This window comes from Cherax quadricarinatus, chromosome 28, assembly GCF_038502225.1.
Source record: "Cherax quadricarinatus isolate ZL_2023a chromosome 28, ASM3850222v1, whole genome shotgun sequence".
NCBI classification, from domain to species: Eukaryota; Metazoa; Arthropoda; class Malacostraca; order Decapoda; family Parastacidae; genus Cherax; species Cherax quadricarinatus.
In genome coordinates this window covers 27,672,807-27,691,075 of record NC_091319.1, presented here as the reverse complement: position 1 = coordinate 27,691,075, position 18,269 = coordinate 27,672,807, and the positions used below count along the sequence as shown (strand labels likewise).

Below are 18,269 nucleotides of genomic sequence, written 5' to 3'. Positions count from 1 at the left end.
GACATGTGCAACATTTGGGTATCTTTAATGAGGAAACGTTTCGCCACACAGTGGCTTCATCAGTCCATAAGACTGCTACACCTCTCCTGCTTACAGTATACAAGCCACTTCTTCGCACATATACTGTACTCTTTTGAAGATCGATGAACTGATCGCATCGACTCAATGCTGAGGGAGTGATTACCTCAAACTACTCCTGTTCTTCACCATTCTTATTTGTATGGACTGATGAAGCGAATGTGTGGCGAAACGTTTCTTCATTAATGATACCCAATGTTACACATGTGTCTAATTTATCAACTTGTTGGTTCTCTGAACCATTCATCTATAATGCCAGGAGGAGTCTGATAACACCAGTTGTGCTCTGGTCGTCCGAGTGTTCGGACATACTGTACAAAAGGTTACTATTAATTGCGTACACTGATGTTTATTTTGTTTAAATTGTATTTCTCTGCCACATACATTTGATTTCTTTTGCTCTATTAAATGAAATCTCTATTTCAGAGTAACATGAAATGACGAGGATGCCTGAACATATCACAGTTTTTGTTGTGTATGTAGCAAGTATAAGAATCGATCAACGAAATAACTTATATCGTGTCAGGATTGTATACAAGCCCTACTCTTGATGTACGATAAGTAATCAAGATCTAACGTTTAACCACTGTCTTGTCAGAGGGGGGCGCCGATACTCCAGTTCAGAACTGCAGATATCCCCTCCCCTCTTTCAGAGTGTAGGCACTCTACTTCCCACCTCCAGGACCTAAGTCCAGCCAACCGGCTTCCCTGAATCCATTTGTAAATGTTTCCTTGCTCACACTTCAACAGCAGATCAAGTCATAATTAGCATTTGCCTTTACTCGCTCTTATATAGTGCGGTCACGCATACTTGTTAGAAGTCTTGGCCTCTTGCACATTGTACCAACTTCATACCCTCCCTCCAACATTCTCTAGGACGACCCCTACCCCGCCTTCCCTCCACTACAGATTTAAATGCCCTTCAAGTCATTTTATTTTGTTCCATACTCTGTAAATGTCCGAACCATCTCAACAACCCCTCTGAATAATACTTTTAATAACTCGGCACCTTCTTCTCGTCTCCAAGCTACGAATTCTCTGCATAATATTCACACTGCATAATATTCATACTGACAGTCTACCTTAATTTCGACTTCAAATTTTAAATCTACATGTTCATAATACATAAAAACACGAACATTTATCTCAGTAGGAGACCGAACACATGTTTGTTGTCCAGTGTTATTAATAGTGTAGACGTAGTGCAGCATTGCATGTGTCACTCTCTGTTGAATCACTATACTGCAAGGCATTGATGCCCTGAAGCACCAATATTTCTACGAAATCTGGAAAACACAAAAAAATCAGCATCAGAAAGCTTGTAGATGATATCGAGCCTGAGAGAAATACAGCTTGTTCCCTCTGTGTCCTCACTTCATGGTTGGAAGAGAGACGGGAATAAGCTCTCTCCAAAACAAATCAAAATTTCTAAAGTTTCAAACGTGTTGCACTACATGCAGTTGCAGGATAAATGACTCCTTGTACTGCACTCTGCATGTGTCATTTACGTAACTCATAAATTTGCATATTACTTTATACACACACACCATATATTTATTTCGAGGATGAAATGCGCCTGGGATGGCTACTTTGTTTCACTACCTGAGCGTTAATTTTATGCTTTACATCTAGACCTGGAAACAGCACAGCATTCGTTACTGTGGTAGCTCATAACATTTCATAGCATTTGAGAATTTTATGCAGTGGCTGATTAATTTCATGCCATACATACGCTCGTTTGTCGCCATTACCTGAACCATTAAAGATCCTGTTTTGTGGTGTAATGTTTACTGTACTAATATATCAAATGCAAACTGCCTGTTTTCATTGCTCCTGAGATTCTGTTGCTAGTCTCATCCAAGTTCCTGCAGAATTAAATTAGGGATTCAGTCTTATGTCATGCTACAACTTTGTTGCAAGGTACACTTGCACGAGGCTTAAAATGTACATTTTCCTGGTCCTCCCAGGAACAAATAGACCCTCAGGTGGGCTTCACTGGAGTTGACAAACGCAAGAACAGAGTTGACTAACGTAAGGTTTTGATTCTGCAAAGTTGACAAGGAATTGTAACAATTCCTGAGTGAAAGGAGTTCCCAGGAACAACGGCAACTCCTGGCGTAGTTTTACGAGCATGGTCAGTCACAGTGGGAAAAAACATCCCGATCATTCTGATCTATTATTAATAAGCTATCATACATTCTGGTACATAATTGGTTTCAAATAGTTATTATTTTAGCAAGAAATATGATCATATACGAGAGCATATTGTACACTATATACATAAGAATACTGAACTCGTCCTACCTGTAGTACTAGCGGGCAGCGGAGAGGCAGAGCCAGGAGCTGGAACTCTCCTTCACTGCAATCAGAAATAGGCAAGTACAAAGAAACCGAAACTGACTTGAGAAAACAGCCAGGTTGCCAGGACACTGTTTGAAATAAACCATAATGTAGAACAAAGACGGAATCTGCACTCTCTAGAAAGACAAAGAAATAGGGAGGGGGATATGACATTGGTGTATAAATGGAAAACAGGAATAAATAAAGGGGATGTAAATAGAGTGCTAAAAATATCTAGCCAAGACAGGACTTGCAGCAATGGTTTTAAGTTGGAAAAATTCAGGTTCAGGAAGGATATAGGAAAGCACTGGTTTGGTAGTAGAGTTGTGGATGAGTGGCACAAACTCTCGAGTACCGTCATAGAAGCTAAGACGTTATGTAGTTTTAAAAATAGGTTGGATAAATACATGAATGGGTGTGAATTAGACCTGACTAGCTTGTGCTAATAGGTATGATGTGCTCCTTTAAGTGGATGTGACCTGACTTGACTAGGTGGGTCACTGGTTTAAGCCTGGAGGTGACTTGGACCTGCCTCGCATGGGACAATAGGCCTGTTGCAGTGTTCCTTCTTTATGTTCTTATGCTGTAAGTTCAGTGCCATGGGTAATGACGAGGTAAACGAACTTTGAAGTGCAATAATGGCTGATATCACACATGGTTCTGTAAGTAAATATAAATTTATAAGAAATGGGAACTCACTGCTCTGGTCAATCAAAAATTTGGTTGTAGTCCCAAAGGTGGAATTCTACCACTAAATCACATCTAGGCAAGTGTTTCTGGGCGAGAATTAAAAAAAATATTTTCAAATAATTGCAAATACCTGAAATGTTTTCCATAAAACCAATCATAATCAACATTTGCCATCATCCTTATTGTTCTCGATATACACCTCATTATTGTAACTTCCCCATTATCATTAACAGTGTTTTGCAATGACTCACCAACAATACTGCCTCACCCACAAAACATTCACCAACACTCATTTACATCTCTCGTAAGCTGCAACATGAGCCGGGGACACAATACATGTGGGAGAAACGCCAGACACACGCTCTTAAGCACATTTTCTGCACGTTGGATCACCTGGTAATTAGGGAGCAAAATTACTCTCCTTAGGATGGAGATGGTCCAGTCAGCACATATTAGCTGACTGGAATTAGATTCTGCCCCAGTCAATTACGAGAGTTAAAAAAAATTCTGAGAGATGTCTACAGATGTAACTCAGCAAGATGAGAATGTGAAGGGTAAGAGAAAAGGGAGGCAGAGGAAAAGGGAGGCAGAGGAAAAGGTAGCCAGAGGAAGAAAAGGTGGTACGCATATGAAATGAGGGAGGAGGAGGATAGAGTAGGTTAAGTAGAGTAAAAGTGGATGGAGAAGAAAAGAGCAGGTTGATGAGGAGAGATAAGGGGGACAGTGGGGGCATAAAGCAGGGAAGACGAAATAAGGTGGGTGTGGAGAAGAAACGAGAAAGGAGGAAAGGACAGGAAAAATGAAAATTTGACAAAGTTAAGCTGGTATTACAAGTTTTTTGAAGGCAGTAGAGATCAATAAATGAGGAAGAGCAGGTCTCAGCGTTTCTGTGTATCGTAGTTATATGTTTTTCGAACATAAAACTATGGTTTCTTTTATTAGGACAATTGTACTCGAAGTCGTTATGAGAAATGAATTAAACAATTGTTTTATGAATTAATTTCCATGGGTGTCTAATTTAATATGATTACAATGATTACCCACGTACTGTTTAGGTTGTTCATTTTAAATTCATGATTATATTCATAAACGAGTGTTGATATTTCACGATTATCGGAAGCCAAAGATCCGGAGAGACCTGCTACACTCTCTTTTACACCACAATATTCAAAACCAGAGAGCTGTCCTTATCGGGTTCTTTTGTTATGCATACAGTTTATGGCAGCCCAGAAATCCTGCAGGAAAAAAAGTATAAATGCGATTTTCCAGACTATACAAATCTTCAGGAGAAGATTCATAAAAATACTCCAAACACTTGGTAATGGGAACAATGAAAGATACCCTTCAGGTAGCATGCCAACTAATATTTCAAGATTACCTCGTTAAGTAAACAATAGTCTCAAAAATAAATAACAAGGCACAATACTGTGACTGGAGAAATACACAAATAACCCGCACATAGGAGAGAGGAGCTTATGACGACGTTTATGTTCGACTTTCACCATTTACAAAGTCACGGTGTGACTTTGTAAACGGTCCAAGTCGGACTGAAACCTCGTCGTAAGCTCCTCTCTACTGTGTGTGGGTTATTTGTGAGAGTAAAGTCTGTCAGTGCATCCACTACTACTCACAAATTTGTTAACAAAAAGTTGTAAAATAAAATATAGAAAATTTACAAAGTCCTTGCAGGGACTGTGACAAGCTTTACGTTGGCGAGACTGCTAGAGGCATGGCAACAAGTGTTAATGAACATATATTTCCAGAATGAAGAACTAAGAGTGCTTGTGTAATACATTGTAAAAGCATATTATGTCATGAGATGAGATTTGACGAATTAGTTATTTATGATGGAGAAAAATTAAAAAAAAATATGCAGAATCAACCTACAACTTTGAATTAGAAAAAAAAAAGCAATTTGCTAACTTTTTGCTGCTTAAAACAAACCATCACGATCTATAAAACACGCTTATGCTTTCTCCAATTTTGGAGTTCTTCACCTCACACAGTGACCTCCCTCCTTTCTATTGTATAAACATTTACGAGTGTGTGTTGATTTTTCTACAATTCAGCCCCCAAAAAGGAGTGCAACCCAACTTTGGGACGGGCTTTCATTTACTCAGAACCATGTCTTAGGCAATACGGTGGCGCCCTTCGGAAGGTCATATTTTGGAGTTGGACCATGTTGAGTGGCAGAGCATTTTAAACCATTTTTTTTTTGTAAATATTTATAAAACATATACGACCCACCAAAAATTTTATTGGAGAAGGACGGATCTCCTTTAGGAGAATTGTTTCTCGTTGCTATGTGTTCAGGGGCACATTAAAATTCAGTTTTTCATACTAATTTCATTATATTTTTTATTAAACCTTATGAGAGATTTCCTTATATTCAGCACTAAGTATTACGCTATACGTCGTTTATAATATTCATTTTTTGGAGAAACATTACCGTAGGGATGGAATAGAGCAGATTTTAGGATATATGCTCAAAAAGTTTAATTTTGGGGAGGCGCCCCTTATGGGTTTACTTTTTATTACTTAAGATTGTAAATATATTTATGTTTAATATACATAGCTCTGCCCAACTGAAATCTATCTTATTATGTCTCATTTAGACAGTAGTGGAAGCAAGTCGTTTTTATGACTGCTGTTGGAGTGTGAGCAAGAAAATATGAAGGGATTCTGGGAAATCGACTAGCCAGCACTCTTAAGGAGGGGGAGAGGATATTGCAGTGTGGAAGGGCACCTGATCTGTAGTGTAGGCACGCCTCTGCTGAGACTGAGACGGTGGGAGACGGCCGGTACTCACCTATTTGTGGTTGCAGGGGTCGAGTCCTAGCTCCTGGTCCCGCCTCTTCACCGGTTGCTACTGGGTCCTCTCTCCCCCCGCTCCATGAGCTTTATCATACCTCGTCTTAAAACTATGCATGGTTCCTGCCTCCACTACACCACTTTCTAGGCTATTCCACTGCCTGACAACTCTGTGACTAAAGAAATACTTCCTAATCTCTCTCTGACTCATCTGTGTCTTCAACTTCCAATTGTGACCTCTTGTTTCTGTGTCCCCTCCCTGGAACATCCTGTCTTTGTACACCTTGTCTATTCCGCGCAGTATTTTATATGTCGTTATCATGTCTCCCCTGACCCTCCTGTCCTCTAGTGTCGTCAGGCCGATTTCCCTTAACCTTTCTTCATGAGACATTCCCCTTAGCTCTGGAACTAACATTGTCGCAAACCTTTGCACTTTCTCTAGTTTCTTGACGTGCTTTATCAAGTGCGGGTTCCAAACAGGTGCTGCATACTCCAGTATGGGCCTGACGTACACGGTGTACAGTGTCTTGAACGATTCCTTATTAAGGTATCGGAACGCTGTTCTCAGGTTTGCCAGGCGCCCATATGCTGCAGCAGTTACCTGGAGACATGCTCGGTGTTATACTCACTCCAAGATCTTTCCCCTTGAGCGAGGTTTGCAGTCTTTGGCTACCTAGCCTATACTTTGTCTGCGGTCTTCTTTGCCCTTCCCCTATCTTCATGACTTTGCATTTGGCGGGATTAAATTCGAGAAGCCAGTTGCTGGACCAGGTGTCCAGTCTGTCCAGGTCTCTTTGAAGTCCTGCCCGGTCCTCATCTGATTTAATTCTCCTCATTAACTTCACATCATCTGCGAACAGGGACACTTCTGAGTCTAACCCTTCCGTCATGTCGTTCACATATACCAAAAATAGCACTGGTCCTAGGACCGACCTCTGTGGGACCACGCTCGTCACAGGTGCCCATTGTGATACGTCATTACGTACCATGACTCGTTGTTGCCTCCCTGTCAGGTATTCTCTGATCCATTGCAGTGCCCTCCCTGTAATATGAGCCTGATCCTCTAGCTTCTGCACTAATCTCTTGTGAGGAACTGTGTCAAAGGCCTTCTTGCAGTCCAAGAAAATGCAATCAACCCACCCCCTCTCTCTCGTGTCTTACTTCTGTGTGTGTGTGTGTGTGTGTGTGTGTATTTAGGTGCGCGCGCGCGCACATATCAGTGAAGAGGCGGGGCCAGGAGCTATGACTCGACCCCTACAACCACAAATAGGTAAGGACAAATAGGTGAGTACACACACACACACACACACACACACATTCATCTTCACACGTATGTATACACAAAAACATATATATTTATCAGTATACATCGGCACACTCATACAAAACAGTTTACATCTGGATATACATACAATTTTACACACATTATATATATATATATATATATATATATATATATATATATATATATATATATATATATATATATATATATATATATATATATATATATATATGCCGAATAGGAAAAATTGGTCAATTAGCAAGAACTCGTTTAAAATTAAGTTCTTTCTAAAAATTTTACTTATGTAATTAGAGATATATTTTTTCATTTATGTTAATGTAAAAATTAATAATTTTGTAACAAAAGAACCTTGGAAAACTTACCTAACCTTATTATAATAAGCGTAAATTAAGCGTAATCCAACTAAATACATAATACACAAACACAATGAAATATTTTTCGTTAGATTCTGAACGATTTTTGTGATAGTACTGCATACACAAATTTTCGCTCGTCTTATTCGGCAAGAAGAACGTTACTATTTAAGCCAAAAATCGCAAGTTTTACCTATTCGGCACGAGATATACCTACATACATACTTCTGCACATGTATGCTAGTGTTCATGCTTGTGTCAGTGTATGATACTCTTCTTGTGGACGTAAGTGTGCATGTATATATGTTAGAGAATGCATGTATGTGTTTATGCATTGTGTGTATGCATGTGAAAGTGTATGGGTGTATCATGTGCACATATTTACATTTATACATGCTCACTTTTGCATATGCGTGTATTAATTATATGATTGTATGCATGTATGTATTGATGTTTGTATGTATGCAACATTTATGTATTTATGTACGGATGAATACATGGGCACATGTATTCATATGTATATGCATACAAATACATAAATGTGTCCATCACTGTTACTAGAACATCACCATCGCCACCTCATCGCCACCACGTGCCTGTGAATCAATAACCAATAACAATACAAGTTAATTATTCGATGATATCTGAAATTGCTGTGGCTATCAAAAGGTGACCTTCAAAGTAGTTCCGTGGAAATCAATTTCAGGACTGATATATATAAATCTGAGAGGGGAAAACCTGCACATGACAATCGCTCTGTGAAACTTTACTTAGTAATAGTTGAAAAGGGTTTAAAATTTGAAACCCATAGGAAAAGTTATTCTGAAGTTATACACGAAAACCTGTAATGGAATTGGGAAACTGTGGGTAAGAGATGGACGGCTCCGGTATCATGCCGTGCAGTATTTAAGGCTTCACTAAACTCACTATATTGGAACTCACGAGTACCTTTCTCTGGAAAGGTATTGGATTCGCCTGGCCTTTTTCCAAAAAAAAAAAAAAAAAAAAAAAAAAAAAGTCTTCAACACATGGTGATAAATTTTATTAATATAGGTAGTCAGAATTGTGCTCCTGATTAGAGATATGTCGTCACAAGTGTAGCAACCTCTATTCAGGAAGCCAGTGGTTCTTGGCTTCAAACGTTGCCTAGGAATGTGCTGGCAAATGCCGGAAAATGCTTGAAGAAAAAAGGTTATGAAAATAAAAATGTACAAAGTATGTTATTTGCAGTGAAGTGTTGGCAACCTTCAGTACATGAGCAAGAGATTGTTTTAACTTACTATAATGGGCGGATTACAATTTTTTTCCTGGAACATTGCTTCCATCAGGAAGAGGTTGCCTGACTGACATCATATTAGCGCAACAAAGTATATTGATGTCATCTGTTTGCAGGAATGTAGGCTAAAAGCTGAAACATCTCCACCAAAGTTGCCCGGATATGTAACTTATAACTTAAGGTCAACAAACTGTTGTGTGATGTATGTTAGAAAGAACTTGCCACATTCACTCATTCCCTTGCAGAGTCGAGTAAACATGCAGTATCATCGTGTCAAAATATTCGCAGGCAACCTTTCCATAACTTTAATCCTCACGTTCTGGCAGACATAAGAATATTGGGTAGTCTATAACAAACACCAATGGAACTAAACTAGTGAAATTTATAAATGAGCATGATAATGTTCGAACTGTGGGCACTGTTGAGCCTACTCATACATATGGTGGCATACTAGATCTGTGCCTTGGATTTAATATATCATATACGATGGATGATTGTCTTAGGGAGAGATCAAATAGATCAACTAAGACTCACAACCGTCAATCTTGATCATATTTCCAGTAATCAAGGAGCTAAATACAGAAGGAGAAAATTCATTCTTAACCCAGAACAGAGATAACTTCATTAAACTTGGATCAATGTTATAAGAATTACGAGCCCAATGGCACATGAAAATTCATTAATGATTTAGTTGCCACTATTGAGATTGTACTCACAGATCAAGTGAACAAACGACAAATCTTCCACCATAAATGACAGCAAATACCATTGTAAATACTATAATGAGCCACAACTACGCAATTTAACATATGGTAAAGCATAACGAGAGTGTAGATCCCCAGACCTGCTCGGAACGTTCCAAGCTGCACTAACAATTGCAAGGAGTAGAAAGCAAGAACTTAGGCAATAGGAATGAGAACAGTATGTTAGTGTTTTAAATAGGTCTACTCCTTTAAGTATGGCTTGGAAAGGTGTAGATAAAATAACAAAGAAAAAGACTGGCAATGTTGTTCATCCCTTCCCTCTTGAGAGAGCAAATGACCTAACAAATAACGGTCCAATACATCCAGGCATGAAAATCTCCAGTCTCATATTAGAAAAAAAACATGAGTGATTCTGAAGGAAGGTTGAAATTGATTAATTTTATGAGCCAAAATATTGATGAGTGAGATTGCCTCTTCACCGAATATGAATTAGGTAATGCATTAAATGAACGTCAATCAACCGCTCCTGGAGAGGATGGTATAACTTATGATATCCTCAGATAACTCTTTGTTAGCACTGTATAATCTCAGTTACATTGAAGGTGTTCTACCTACTTCCTGGACCAATAGTCTCATTGTGCCTATCCTTAAGCCACAACAGCCTGATACATTTAGACCGATCTCCTTAACTAGTCGTCTTTGTAAAACTTTTGAACGATACTTAACATACTGTACTACAGAATCAGACACCAACTTTCCCCCCCATCTCTATGGGTTCATGACAGGAAAAAAGTGTGCGGAATTGTATTTCCACCTTTCTCACTGCAGTGTAGTTTTACCACATTTCTTGATCTAAAATCTGAAGTTTATATCGCAAACAGAACCGTTATACTACATGAACTATCCAAAATGAATATTGGTGGTAGCTTACTCTGTTGGATAAAAGGATCTCTGTCAAATAGGCTAGTATCTTCTGTCCTCTGCCAAGGCTTCAGAAGCGAGAATGTAGAATATAACTTCGGTGTATCTGTGTCTAGCATTAGGAATAATATTAGGAAGGAAGTAAATAATGAAAATTAATGTTATACGAATCCAATTAGAAGCCTGAGTAGATCTATAACACACTGTGATAACATGGAAGTTGATTAGTACGTTTATGGAGCAATTTACAATGTGAATAGACTGGCTGATGTTGTAGTGGCCAGGCCTAGGCTTGGTTACAAATACTTCTGGCAGTTTGGCAGGTACACATATGATGATCAAACCAAATGCAAAGTATGTGGTCAGCTCTATGGTCACTATCATGAACACTTTGCTTAGTTGTCCACTTATTGGGGAATACAGAGATACAGTATAAAAACCTATGTGACATGTCAAGATATCTTATTAATGAAATTAAGATACCAGATATATTAAGCCAATTTCCTAAATTTGCTTGTAAGTGAACTGTAGATAGAAATCCAAATGTACTCCTGTTAATCTTTTTGGGGCCTAGTTCCTAGGCCTTTTGTGTATCCATATGCTTTTGCACTACCGTCCACAGGATGGATATGGCGCCGTCGACTAGCCACTTCGGTGGCAAAAACTAAAAACATCTAAATTAAAAAGTACTAAAATCGCGACTTTCAATATTTTTCAATCATCTTCATTTGCAGTTGTACTAACTTTAAAATTCTCTACAATGTTGTAAGAACAACTTATTGTGTTTTTAAAATAGTCCAGCTTGATAAAAATTCCAATGATTCCAAGTTTACAAAATTTATTGTTTTGACAGAGTTGCCAAAACAAAAAAAAATTGTCTGAGCACTTCCCTGGCAATAAGATTCATCGAACATTAAATAATGAAGCCATTCGAGAGAGACACTCGTATATTTTGATAGTGATACTTAAACTAAACTAGAATCAAAATTTAAATTAATGTTGCACATAAAAATCGTCAAATCTACACCTACCTAATTCGACCACTACTCCGTCGTAGTCGTTGAATTTAGAAGTTATCTAAGCCAGTGTTGGATGCAGGGAACGGGATCAATGACTTTGATCACAGAACATGTACTTGACAATTTTTCTAGAGTTTGGATCTCAGTACAGTCTACAAACATTAAAGATTTGAATCCAATACGATGAGTCGTTCGTGAATTATGAGAGAGAGAAAAAATTGAGAAGTTGCATAAAGAAAAAAAATTTAGGCTCCCACTTAATAGTATCCCGAAAAAGGAGAAACCATTAAGAACATTTTCCATTTAACATTTTTACAATTTTAACATTTACTTACATTAAAGAATGTCCGGTTAACACCGGGTTATTTTACTAATCTCATATGTATTTGTGAATGTAAGTTTTTCAACAACTATGTTCCCATAAAAGAATGTGTTATCAAACTTCTTCTCAAGCTTCCTCATATCCAGGAGCGGGATTTAAGCTTCTTTTTGTAATTCATTCCAGAAAATTAAATTACGGCGGCGCACATCGTAAGGTTGGGCATTTTCTGTTTTGGTTGTACGGTGGTGTGTCAGAATTTTGTAGGCCTTCTTGTACTGGCTTGAAAAACGAGTGCAACTGTCCGAAAATTTTAATTTATGGCTGGTGGTTTTTAAGCAGGGGAATATTTTAGGCTCTGTTATATTGAGTCTCACGTGATTTTGAAGATCTTTTATCGGTTACGCTGACAGCGGCACGTGTCGTCGGCTACACTGACAGCGATACGTGTCGTCGGCTACACTGACAGCGACACGTGCTGTCGGCTACACTGACAGCGACACGTGTCGTCGGCTACACTGACAGCGACACGTGTCGTCGGCTACACTGACAGCGACACGTGTCGTCGGCTACACTGACAGCGACACGTGTCGTCGGCTACACTGACAGCGACACGTGTCGTTGGCTACACTGACAGCGACACGTGTCGTCGGCTACACTGACAGCGACACGTGTCGTCGGCTACACTGACAGCGACACGTGTCGTCGGCTACACTGACAGCGACACGTGTCGTCGGCTACACTGACAGCGACACGTGTCGTCGGCTACACTGACAGCGACACGTGTCGTCGGCTACACTGACAGCGACACGTGTCGTCGGCTACACTGACAGCGACACGTGTCGTCGGCTACACTGACAGCGACACGTGTCGTCGGCTACACTGACAGCGACACGTGTCGTCGGCTACACTGACAGCGACACGTGTCGTCGGCTACACTGACAGCGACACGTGTCGTCGGCTACACTGACAGCGACACGTGTCGTCGGCTACACTGACAGCGACACGTGTCGTCGGCTACACTGACAGCGACACGTGTCGTCGGCTACACTGACAGCGACACGTGTCGTCGGCTACACTGACAGCGACACGTGTCGTCGGCTACACTGACAGCGACACGTGTCGTCGGCTACACTGACAGCGACACGTGTCGTCGGCTACACTGACAGCGACACGTGTCGTCGGCTACACTGACAGCGACACGTGTCGTCGGCTACACTGACAGCGACACGTGTCGTCGGCTACACTGACAGCGACACGTGTCGTCGGCTACACTGACAGCGACACGTGTCGTCGGCTACACTGACAGCGACACGTGTCGTCGGCTACACTGACAGCGACACGTGTCGTCGGCTACACTGACAGCGACACGTGTCGTCGGCTACACTGACAGCGACACGTGTCGTCGGCTACACTGACAGCGACACGTGTCGTCGGCTACACTGACAGCGACACGTGTCGTCGGCTACACTGGCAGCGACACGTGTCGTAGGCTACACTGGCAGCGACACGTGTCGTCGGCTACACTGGCAGCGACACGTGTCGTCGGCTACACTGATACATTCAGTTTTGCTTTCTGAAGACGAAATAACGAAATATCGCCAAGTGCAACACACTCTTATTACAATTAGGAATAACCTTATTACATTGCAATATTGCAATACAGAATCCTCTTATTACAACATAGTATAGCATTGCTAAGAAAGCAATGAATTATTACTACCTGATGATACACCCGGAGAGCTGGAGCACCCGGAGAGCTGGAGCACCCGGAGAGCTGGAGCACCCGGAGAGCTGGAGCACCCGGAGAGCTGGAACACCTGAACAGTTGGATCCGAGGAGAGAAGCTCTAGTTCGTTGGAATAAGAGTCCCTCACAGCAATACGACACTCGTGTAGAATTATTACAGTGCAATATTTACCGAACCATAATTCTTTTGTTTTACAGTACAATATACTGTTATCAGAGTATTAATTCCTTACTTCAGCTCAGTATACTCTTACAATGTTATATACCAAGGCTGTATACATATTACAGAGCAGCCTATTGGTAATACAGAGGAGCATACCCTCATTACTGTGCACGGCGTGGCTGCCCTGAAGGCAACCACGCCGTGGCTGCCCTGAAGGCAACCACGCCGTGGCTGCCCTGAAGGCAACCACGCCGTATCTCGCCAACTTTACAAGAATCTAGACATATTTTATCCCTCTAATATTTTTCCCTGTACAAAGAACACCATTTTTTAAACAGAGTATCTCAGAGTATCTCTAACCTCTGTTCATTTCACCTCCTGGTCATCGGTATTACAGACGCATTCTCTCCCAGATTGAAATTACAGTAGGTAACTACCACCCAGGTTCCTTATTACTTTAGAGTAACACAGGCAGAGGGAGTAAAGAGACTTGCTCGTTTAAAATATTTTCTTTTTAGTTTAGACATTTATATCTAATTGCAAAACCAGAAAACATTCATGGATTTTATTTAATCCACTAAACAATTAAATAAAAATAAATAACTATGCTGGTTTTATGTAAAACGTAAGAAAACGTTTCACACTGTATTAATAGATGTAATACCAGGAATTTCTAAGGTTACACTAACATCTGAAAAAAAAAAAGGAATGGATAGCGTAGTCTGAACGGCATCGACCTCCTAAAAATATATTACTCTTCCCAGTCCTAGTGTACTGTGTTGCTGGTGAAGGATTCTTACGCAAATAACCGATAGAAGAGAGGAGCTTACGACGACGTTTCAGTCCGACTGTGTGACTTTGTAAATGGTCCAAGTCGGACCGAAACGTCGTCGTAAGCTCCTCTCTTCTACGTGCGGGTTGTATATCGTTCCCGTCACGTATTGTGCCATTTTTATTTATGAAGGATTCTTCATCTAACTCGAGTTATTCAACCTTTTCTTGGATCACGCCTTTAATACTGCAGGTGTTATGTAGCCATTACGAGTTTAATACTTTCATGTGAATAAAATAATTGTACTTTTCTTGACAACATCAACTGCAATTACATTAATACGTAATTTGATAACCACATTAAATACGAAACTGTACTCAGCATGTAATGAAAGGAATTATTTAACTGGTTTCTTATAAAAACAAAAATTATTGTTCATTAAACAAATTTGGACAGTGACCAAAAAGAGACTCAAATTATTGCACGGAAATGGTCAATATAAAATTGGCCAATGATCGGATTAAGCATTCAAGTTATATATACGAAAAACTTAAATTAGGTAATTAATAAAGGTATCCCTTCAGGGATACCAAAATATACCCTGATTTAGACCGGAACCTTCCAATGACCGTTCTGAATTATTAAACTCATTCAATCCGAGAAAAGCTGAGAGTTATTTCACGGAAAATAAAATAAGAATCATAAATTTTTGATTGACCAGTGGACACAAACATACCAATAGTTGCAAGAACTTTTCCTTAGTTACAGAACATTAGAAATTAAAATTTAAAGCCGATCGAATCAGGCATCAAGTTATAATATAAATATGAACGACAAGAGGAAGGAAAATTATCCCAGCAACTACTTAAACATACGTCTCTGCGATACCTAAAAATACCATGATTGAGAAGTAAACCTTCCAAGACCCGTCCTGAATTATTAAACCTGTTTAGACTAAGAAAAGATGAAAGTTTAGCTAAACCAGGAAATAAGAGCAAAACTCAGACAACGTTAATGGTATCAGGTATTACTCACTAGATCAATAAAATTTAAATAAAAAGACATAATACCGTTAATACAACTACTTCTATCATTATACTTCTAATTCTTCTCGTTCCACTCCTGACCCCGCCTCCCTACCCTTCCCACTTTTGTGTGACTAGTTTATGATTGTAAAGTAAAAAGGACACTAGTGTAACTAATGTGACATTTTAATTGTGGCAACGTTTCGCTCTCCAGGAGTTTTGTCAAGCCGGTAACGGCTTGACAAAGCTCCTGGAGAGTGAAACGTTGCCACAATAAAAATCTCACAGTTGCACTTAGGTCCTTTTACTTAACATACTGTCGGTAATTCTACCAACATTATTACAAAGTTTATGATTCATGTCGGACCAAACCGTCGACCTAAGTTTCATTCTTCTACGGCTGTATAGACCTTTTGGCTTAGCGCTTCTTTTTGATAATAATAATAATAATAAATCATTCTTCTACGCGCTGGTTACTTGTGTATTATGTAATACTTTATTTGCAGTGATGAACTGAAAACTGTTGGGGAAAAAACCCTTCGCAACAGCTGAATAAAAACATTTCTTTCGTACACTAGTGAAGGTACGAGTGAAATCTGTTCTCAACAGCAACAGTGGCGATTAATAACCTTGGCTCGTGTACACAAAGTAAACTGCTGCTCATCAATACCCAACCAGAACTAACGCTGGTAACGTTAGGAAAAAAAAATAATTTTACGTAATAACTGTCCTAGAAACGTTAGTAACTTTGCAAGCTTTTTCCATAACAGTTAAAAGACCAGACGACGAGAGGCAGCACATGACGGGCAACACAAGACCAGCAGCAGCACATGGCAGCACAAGACCAGCAGCAGCACATGGCAGCACAAGACCAGCAGCAGCACATGGCAGCACAAGACCAACAGCAGCACATGGCAGCACAAGACCAGCAGCAGCACATGGCAGCACAAGACCAGCAGCAGCACATGGCAGCACAAGACCAGCAGCAGCACATGGCAGCACAAGACCAGCAGCAGCACATGGCAGCACAAAATCAGCAGCAGCACAAAACCATCAGCAGCACATAACAGCACAAGACCAGCAGCAGCACATGGCAGCACAAGACCAGCAGCAGCACATGACAGCACAAGACCAGCAGCAGCACATGGCAGCACAAGACCAGCAGCAGCACATGACAGCACAATACCAGCAGCAGCACATGACAGCACAAGACCAGAAGCAACACATGACAAGCAACACGTGACAGACAGCACGTGACAGGCAGGACATGACAGGCAACACACAACAGGCAACACATATTGGAGTATGCGGCACCAGTTTGGAACCCACACCTAGCCAAGCATGTAAAGAAACTAGAGAAAGTGCAAAGGTTTGCCACAAGACTAGTCCCAGAGCTAAGAGGTATGTCCTACGAGGAGAGGTTAAGGGAAATCAACCTGACGACACTGGAGGACAGGAGAGATAGGGGGGACATGATAACGACATACAAAATACTGAGAGGAATTGACAAGGTGGACAAAGACAGGATGTTCCAGAGATTGGACACAGTAACAAGGGGACACAGTTGGAAGCTGAAGACACAGATGAATCACAGGGATGTTAGGAAGTATTTCTTCAGCCACAGAGTAGTCAGTAAGTGGAATAGTTTGGGAAGCGATGTAGTGGAGGCAGGATCCATACATAGCTTTAAGCAGAGGTATGATAAAGCTCACGGCTCAGGGAGAGTGACCTAGTAGCGATCAGTGAAGAGGCGGGGCCAGGAGCTCGGACTCGACCCCCGCAACCTCAACTAGGTGAGTACAACTAGGTGGTGAGTACATGACAAGCAACACATGACAAGCAACACATGACAGGCAGCGCAAGACTAACAACAAAATACGAATGGCAATAGAAAGAGGCAGGAAAAGAATGGAAGTTGAACACAACGGAGAAGAAAAACTTTCAAGAAAAGTTCAAGGAAGCAAATGATAGCCACGAAGAAAAAAAACAAGAAAGTGAATGTAGAAAGAGAAAGAACAAATAAAGCAAGAAAAAAGGGGAGAGATTTAATGAGATCAGACACGAGCATGGAAAAAAAAGAAGACAGAACGTAAGTTGGAAAAAAGAAAATGGGAAAAAATTAACATTTTATCATTCTGCTTTTAACTCGCCGGGAGTCAAAAAATTGCCCAAAAGTGTGAGAAATTACCTGGCTGTCTGCTGCCTCCCACAACACTGTCTACTGCCTCCCACAACACTGTCTGCCTCCCACAACACTGTCTACTGCCTCCCACAACATTGCTGCCTCCCATAACACTGTCTACTGCCTCCCACAACACTGTCTGCCTCCCATAACACTGTCTACTGCCTCCCACAACATTGCTGCCTCCCATAACACTGTCTACTGCCTCCCACAACACTGTCTGCCTCCCATAACACTGTCTACTGCCTCCCACAACACTGCCTCCCATAACGCTGTCTACTGCCTCCCACAACACTGTCTGCCTCCCATAACGCTGTCTGCTGCCTCCCACAGCACTGTCTGCCTCCCATAACACTGTCTACTGCCTCCCACAACACTGTCTGCCTCCCATAACGCTGTCTGCTGCCTCCCACAACACTGCTGCCTCCCATAACACTGTCTGCTGCCTCCCACAACACTGTCTGCTGCCTCCCACAACACTTTCTGCTGCCTCCCACAACACTGTCTGCTGCCTCCCACAACACTGTCTGCTGCCTCCCACAACACTGTCTGCTGCCTCCC

General features: G+C 40.8%; 1 long non-coding RNA gene across 1 annotated transcript in view; it reads right to left on the bottom strand.

Moving 5' to 3' along the window:
* Nucleotides 1-1,000: 1,000 nt before the first annotated feature.
* The window catches only part of LOC138853354 (uncharacterized), a 75,887-nt gene continuing 58,618 nt past the window's right edge, over nucleotides 1,001-18,269 (bottom strand). The window contains exons 2-3 of the long non-coding RNA XR_011392554.1: nucleotides 2,383-2,437; nucleotides 1,001-1,364 (exon numbers count right to left, since the gene is read on the bottom strand). This is a non-coding gene — a long non-coding RNA (uncharacterized lncRNA). The remainder of the gene's footprint in view (nucleotides 1,365-2,382; nucleotides 2,438-18,269) is intronic.